Genomic DNA, 7,994 nt, shown 5'->3' on the forward strand with positions numbered 1-7,994 from the left:
CCTGCCACACGACAGACCGAGAACAGATGATCAACACTTCACAGCAACTGTCAGATTCACAAACAAGAACTGTTTCACAGAGTTCATATGTATCTGGAAAATTATTGACTAGGAATATGATGAAATACAATCAGTAAGATTGCATTAACCAATTTTATAATGACAATGAGAAATGATCACAGAGTCAGATTGCAAAATGGTATTGTTAAACAGGGCAGAACCAGTTGGATTGTTCCAAGACACCAAGTTGTTTTGACCATTGATAGTATGCACCACAGAACAATGCATAACGATTATCATAATCACCTTTTATATTAACCACTAGGTTAACGGTTTTCAATTTTATTTTGACACATTAGCCACTAAGGTAATGTCTATTGTATGTATTTATTTAATTTTTATGTGTTACTGTTTGGCCCTGCCACACGACCGACAGAGAACACCTTGTCAACAACGACGCAACATCATTCAGATTAATACCTTCACAAGAAGGAAACTTTTCACACAATTGTATGTATCTGCAAAACGATGAACTAGGGATGTGATGAAAAGAAATCAAATGAGAAAGCATTAACAATGGTTAGTAATAATGAGCTAAAATGTATTGCTGAAGGAAGAAGTGACCACATGATCACATTACATCACATTTGAATTACTTAGGTTACAAAATTGTATTGTCAGACAAGAAAGAATCAGTTGTTTTATTCTCTCATAGAAGAGGACATGTAACGTTGTTTTGCACCTGTATGGTGAACCATTGATAGTATATGCACTAGAATTACATACAGAAGCGATGCATAAGACGTTTTATCTCCTCATTTATAGAGAAGAAATGGAGAAAATTGCCTGATTCTAAGTAAAGACCAACAAAACTGAGGCAATCACAGATGAAAGTGACACTCAAACTCAGGGTAAATACAACTGGATCCTAAGTAATTTCATCAAGAATCATCATAAAACGTGCACAAATATATATATATATTTTTGAACAGTTTCCCATAATCAATCATGTTAGTTTTATTAACCACCAGGTTAACGGTTGTTAAAATGTTTTTGTACACATTAGCCTTATGTGTAAAACCTATTCCTAATAATTATGCACACAATTTTGTTTTTTCACCCTGTGCACTCTGACCACACAGACAGTGCATGTATTTAATTGGTTTATTACGATGCCTGTATGCACAACGATCACATTAGCTCCCCAGAGTCACGACATGAACGACTGAAGGTATGCCAAGATATTTGCACAGCGATAGCTTCAAATGATTATGTTAATTGTTGTTTGATATCAGAGATGAGGACCACTCATTGATATAGGTATTTTGAGAGATTAATAAAAGAAAAGGGTGACATCTATTCCCACATCTCTGATATCAAAATAACACAGACCGCAGTCCAGTCGATCATGTCATGAATCATGTATATAAATAATACTAGTTTAAATTATTAGGCCAACCAACAGAACACATTGGCCAACATTTTCATTATTTTAATTATTTTCTATTTTTTTCATTATCTGATAACCGATGGATTACATCGGTCCCCACTTTTACCTGTTCCAAACAATCCTGGTATATTATACATTAATCTCACCCACATTATAAGAAAGAAAAGTGAGTATTGTGGTATAATATGTCCTCATGTAAATATGTTCCCCTTACCTGTGCCCCCCCCCCTCTCTGTGGAATCACCCCCCTCCCCTGTGTCCCCAAACCTGTACCCCCTCCCCCCCATCTGACCTATCAAATGGGACCACACACCCCCTTTGTTGAACTATAAAGGGCTCCTCCCGACCACAATCAAGGCTTCTTACCTGGGTAATTTCAGCTGACCACCTGGGGGGAAACCCTCAGCCATTCTCTCTATGTAATCTATCTGTTTGGTTAATAAACCCTTGTTATTATCCAAACCTCGGTTGACTGAGCACATTCTTCATCAGGATATCTACTAATATCCCACACTGTCATTAATTTCTATGCTACAGACGCGACAGGCGCGCTCCTTTTCCCAGCGCCGCGCGTTTTAGCGCTCTCGGCGGCTAGCATTTTCGGGCGCCGCTCCTCATCAAGGTAACTTTTTTCAACCGACCAATCAACATCGAGCAAGTGGCGGAGCCGCGGGAGTCGCGAGACGCTCTGGAAACGCTCTGGGCATGCATATTTTTGCTTTTCAAAGTTGTCCGCCTTGAAAAAAACGTCCCCGGTGGACACAAAGCCTTAATCTTGAGTGACTTGCAGCTTTTCTCTTACATGGATTTGCTTGTAAGCAGGACACGTACGAATATTTTTATAAATAAAGGCCCATGGGATTCATATCAGTGGCTCAGGAGGTAGAGCTGTCATCTAGTAATCGGAAGGTTCCCGGTTAGATTCTGGTTCATCCCGGCAGCATGTCGAAGTGTTCTTAACCACTAACTGCTCCCGACGAGCACCTTGCATGGTTGCCTTCGCCGTCATTGTGTGAATGTGTGAGTGAATGTGTGAGTGAATGTGTGAGTGAATGGGTGAATGCGAGGCATAAGTCACAAAGCGATTTGGATAAAAGCACTATATGAATGCGGTCCATTCACCATTCATACAAATGCAGTCCGTATATCAACAAACCTCTGTCCACTATAGGACCACGTTACTCATCGTTATTATCCCCTGGGGAGAGGGGCACGACGACGAGTGCATCTGTGGCGGTTAATCTCTACACAAACACACACATACAGCACAAGGTCAGAGAGACCTGCCGACTCAGCAAGAGAGCCATCCCGCAGGTCGTCCCGCAGATCGTTAATAAAAAACCCTTGTTAACCCATGTAGAGTGGCTCTGATTGGCTGAATTATGATGAGTCCCAAATTCAGGTAAACAAAATATAGCCAACGGTCGTAACTGTGACTGTAGTGTTTGTTGGCAGATGTAATTGGTGCTGTGGGGGAGAACTGTGATGCGAACTGTGATGCGAACGAATGACATCGATTTCTCCAGTTGATTCTTCTCGTCTGTCATCTCCTTTCTGCCCTGGCCCTGACCCGCGGAGCATTCTCTCATTTGCCTTATTCAATCAATTTTTCTTTTTACAGTTTTTGGCAAATCGTTATAACAAAACCTCCTATCGATCAAAAAGAAAAAGAAAAACAATAACTAAAAACACAGTACAGTGCCACATGGGACTGGGCGATTAATCGAGTTTCAATTTCAATTACAAGACAAGACGTGTTGCTCTCATTTTGTCTTGTGTTGTAAATGCAGCACACCCTTCCTCCTCAAACAGTAGTTCCAGCTCGTGTTGAGAGGGAGGAGGGAGCCACGGCACGTTTCTCCAGTTATCTTGAAACGTCTTTGGTAACTTGAAGAAGATGACAGAAAGGCAGCCTTTGGTCGAGAAGAAAGGTAAAACTAATTCAGTCGTCGTCATATGATGTTCTCAAATCAATGAGTAATCGTGTTTAATAATCGTGATTTCAATATCAATCAAAATAAAACATAAAAGTCACATAAGCACTCAACACAGCACTCCACACAGCACTCAACACAGCCCATCGTCAACATCCAATGATATTGTCCATCGGCACGATCTTACACTGAAGACATTTTTAGTTATCTTGTTGAATGAAAAACAATGTGGTTATTGTAGAACGTGTAGCTAAGTGTGAGTGAGTGAGTGAGTGAGTGAGTGAGTGAGTGAGTGAGTGAGTGAGTGAGTGAGTGAGTGAGTGAGTGAGTGAGTGAGTGAGTGAGTGAGTGACATTGCCAGTTATCGAGGTGCTTAGCGTCTAAAATAAACACATTTACATTCAGCCAAGTAAGGTATCAGCAAATTGTTTTGGTATCAGTATCAAATCCCAGGTATGGGTATCGGCACCGGTATCGAAACATTTCAAATAATAGACTTTGGGACTGGCGTGCGTTTAGGCTTTTATTGTGGAGGGGGAAAAAGAAAGAAGAAAAGGTTGTGTGGGTGTATCAAGGCGAAGCACGTTTGACCTCCGGAGGCAAAGCGAATCAAACAACGCCCCCCCCCCCCCCCCGTAGTGATCATGGCAACATTGATTAGGCTGCACTCGCACCATCGATTTCCCGTCACTCCGCTATTGAGATGCGGAGTATTGAGATGCGCCACAGACAGCAATCACTCACAGGAGCAGAAACGTCCCCCGTCTCTTGTCTCTCTTACTTCCGTCTCGTCCTCGGTCCTTTCCCTCCGTCTCCCCTGCGGAGCTCGTCGTCGTGTTGTCCTTTTGTTTTTTCACCCCCAGGAGCACTATCTCCCTTCTCTCTCGCTCTCTCTCTCCCTCCCCCTCCCCCCTCTCGCTCTCTCTCTCCCTCCCCCTCCCCCATCTCCCTCCCTCTCTCAGATGGTGCAGGTTCCCTACTGCTGTGCTGTCCCAGGGAGAACTCTCTCTCTCTCTCTCTCTCTCTCTCTCTCTCTCTCTCTCTCTCTCTCTCTCTCTCTCTCTCTCTCTCCCCAGACCCATACACCTCCCCTCCTCTTCTTCCTCCCTCAGTGCCAGCTGTTAGGAAAGCGCCACCTGAAACGAAATCAAAGCCGTGGCAGGAAGCTGATATCCCTGCCTTTGTGTGGCGGCTGTGGTGAGGCCAGGGGAGGGACTCAGGGGGCTGTGTGTGTGTGTGCGTGTGCATGTGTTCGTGTGTGTATGTGTCTGCGCCACGCTCCCCGGGCCAAAATGGTAATGGGATCTCACCGTCTGGCTCCCGTGTTTGCATTGGAGCCGCTTGTCCCGTGCCAAGATTTCGCCGCTTTACGGACACACAAGCCTCTGATAACGGAGGCTATAAGCCCCTGCCAAACCTGAGCCCAACATGGGATGTTGGGGGGGGGTCACTTCTCCTGAACAGCACCTCTGGGACCCAACGTTCACAGAGACGCTTTCTGACCACAGAGAGATGATCTGTCCATCCATCCGTCCCGCCTGTGATTTACAATCGTCCATTAGCCCGTTTTAAAACAGCATTAGTATATATTTTTCTCTTCCTTGCTGAGATGCCTTGGAGATAAAAGGGGGATGGGGATGGAGGGGACCCCCCCCCCACCATTAAGGGTCTGAAGGTTTAAAGGCGATAGCTGTTGGGAGCGCACCACAAAAGGGCACATTAACAATTCAACAGTGAGGATCGCTTCTGCTTATAGCGCGCGGAGCGCGGAGGCCGCGTCAGCTGGAAAAAACCCACGGCGAGGCATACAGACAATTAAAACCGAGATTTACTGCGGCGCAGAGAGAAGACGATCATCGTGTGAGGTTATAGGGAGAATCTGGCACTTTCCACCATTCTCTCTCTCTCTCTCTCTCTCTCTCTCTCTCTCTCTCTCTGATTAATGTTGACGTAGGACTCTTGCCAGGACCGAACCAGAGACGGCTGGTATGAAATTAGGAAGTTCCTTTTGCAAAACGACTCCCAATAGGATCCATACTGCCGCCCTGCAGCTGCTGCCCGGGATGGGTGACCCCTACTACAGGCTCACCGTAGCAGAAACGACCCGCCAAGCGTCCCGGCGATCATGCCAATGAGCGCTTAATTAATCTCCTCAAGGGCAAAACGTGAGAGAGAGAGGCAAGGGTAGCTGTGGTTGATTGAGCGGGAGAAAGAGGAAGAATCCTCATTAAGACCTCGCTGGCGAAGGCAAAAAGGTTTCTAAAGATCCCATCCAGATGTATTTCTAAACCCATGTAAATGTTCTATATTGAATAGCAATTTGTGTAAATATATGGTTTCTCCACCAAATTACTAAACTGAAAACGGCAGTGTCTCACCCTCATTAAGAAGGCGTGGATCTCTACGAATATGCTATTTGGCTGCCTATTGATATTTACAGATTAATTCCAAGTCAGCAGCTTCCAAGACATGTCAATAGCTACTCAGCTTTCTGTGTTGGCTGAAGCGAAAGGTTGCGGCGTGGGGCGGGGCGGCACAACAAGAAGGTCCTGGCTCCAAACCCCAGCAGGAGCCTTTCTGTGTGGAGTTTGCATGTTCTCTCTCCCCGCATTTTGCGCGGGTTTCTCCTCCACGTACTCCCGTTTCCACCCACACCAGAAGACACGCATGCTCTGTATATATCCTGCCGTTGCCCTTGATCAAGGTACTGACATTACAACTGCAGTCGGTCCCCGGGCACCGCACTGCAAACGCAGAGGAGAAATGTCCCCCAAGGGAAATTGCATATCTTTTACATTTGCCACATATTGGACCATGAAGGATTCAACCTATTAGTGACATCACATACTGTATATACCTCAGATTTCAAGGAAGTACAGAGAATGTGAAAAAGGCGCCCTGGTGACAAGTTGTGCACAAATAACAACCTCTATAGTCAAAGTCATGCCTCCGAGAGGAGTTGTTATTAACCATTAAACAAAACAGTGGAGACCGGGGAGATCCTTAAGGTATTTCTGCTGTTCGGACAGCACAGTAGAACATGAAACATGGGGGGGGGGGGGGGGGGGGGGGCAATACAACAAAGGTCTCAAACCCACAACGTTACGATTACATGGAAACGCGCCTTAGCTTTGCGAACCTCCGTGACGACAGGACAAGTTTTACAGTAAAAGCAATCTCTTGGGTTTCTTCTCTGTCTTCTCCCCTCTTGCAGTAGTGAAGAGGTGAAGAGGGTCCAGGTTGGAACAATTCCCAGAGTCATAAGAAATACATCATTGTCACGGCTGCCGCTGCGCCGTACGCCGACTGAAACACATTACGGTCTGATTTTAAGAAGGCTGTGGAACATCACGTACGGCGCAGTGCGTGGGCTGCATGGGCACAGCACAGCCCCCGGCTCCACCAGCCCCTGTTGGTTCAGCCACGCCACACTTTACAGAGGCTTTGACTGTATATGAAAAACTAAATAGACAGAGAGGAGAAGGAGAGAAGAAGAAGAAGAAGGAAGAAGAAGAAGAAGAAGAAGAAGAAGAAGAAGAAGAAAGAAGAAGAAGAAGAAGAAGAAGAAGAAGAAGAAGAGAAGGAAGAAGGAGAAGAGAAAGAGAAGAAAATGAGAAGGAGAATGAGAAGAAGAAGAAGAAGAAGAAGAAGAAGAAGAAGAAGAAAGAAGAAGAAGGAAGAAGAAAGAAGAAGAAGAAGAAAGGAGAAGAAGAAGAAGAAGAAAAGAAGAAGAAGAGAAGAAGAAGAAGAAGAAGAAGAAGAAGAAGAAGAAGAAGAAGGAGAGAGCCGGGAACAGAAACTCTGCAAGCTCAGAAGCGAGTGACCCCAACAACACGGCGCGAGATAAAAAAAATAATTATATTTCAAAGCTAATTTGATGTTTACTATTTCATACCGACACAGACTGGAGCCTCGATTCATCAATGAATATTTCAGCAGACTGGTACGGAGAGCATGTTTAATATATGCAGAGAAAAACACTTAGATGGCACCGCTGCTTCATAAGCAGTGTGCATGTTTCATTTATTAAATCTGTTTCTAGCCTCCGCGTTTCAGCACAGTCTTTATGTTTTACACATTTGGAAATATTGACACAAGGGCTCCGTGGTTCGGAGGAGAAAAGGCACATAAAAAATAAGCTTGACTGTAAAAGATGAAATCCAAATGCAACAGATTTAGAGTATTTTGACCGCAAATACTTAAAAGTACCTGCGGCCGATACTGAGGACCAATCCAATCCATTACGTTTACCGAACAGTGACAATTCGTTTGGGATCATTGGAGGAAATGACTGAGATATAATCCATTGTTCTCCATTAGAGAGATCTAAGGTGCTTTTATACGGCAACGCATGGAGAAATTCTCTGATGCCGATACCCCCTTTTCACCTAGTATCGGCCCATTATCTGGTACCGCTATTGGTAGGCTACATGCACGAAACAGATCAACGATCCGCCGCCTTATCTCCCTCTCTCCCAGCGCGTTCGTTGAGTGAAGTTGTAACAACAACAACAACAACAGTGGCAGATAAAGGGCCCACCCACACACTGTTGTTCCTGTCAGCAGTCTGCGTTTATCACTGTGATGACAGGAGAGATAGCACGGCTGCA

At 44.8% G+C, this 7,994-nt stretch overlaps 1 protein-coding gene across 1 annotated transcript in view; it reads right to left on the bottom strand.

Annotated features, from left to right (window-relative positions):
- The window catches only part of LOC311226538 (ubiquitin-conjugating enzyme E2 E2-like), a 112,714-nt gene that overhangs the window by 83,455 nt on the left and 21,265 nt on the right, over nucleotides 1–7,994 (bottom strand). The window lies entirely within an intron of this gene.

Source organism: Notolepis coatsorum (genome assembly GCF_963971535.1).
Source record: "Notolepis coatsorum genome assembly, chromosome: 4".
In the NCBI taxonomy this organism is placed as follows: Eukaryota; Metazoa; Chordata; class Actinopteri; order Aulopiformes; family Paralepididae; genus Notolepis; species Notolepis coatsorum.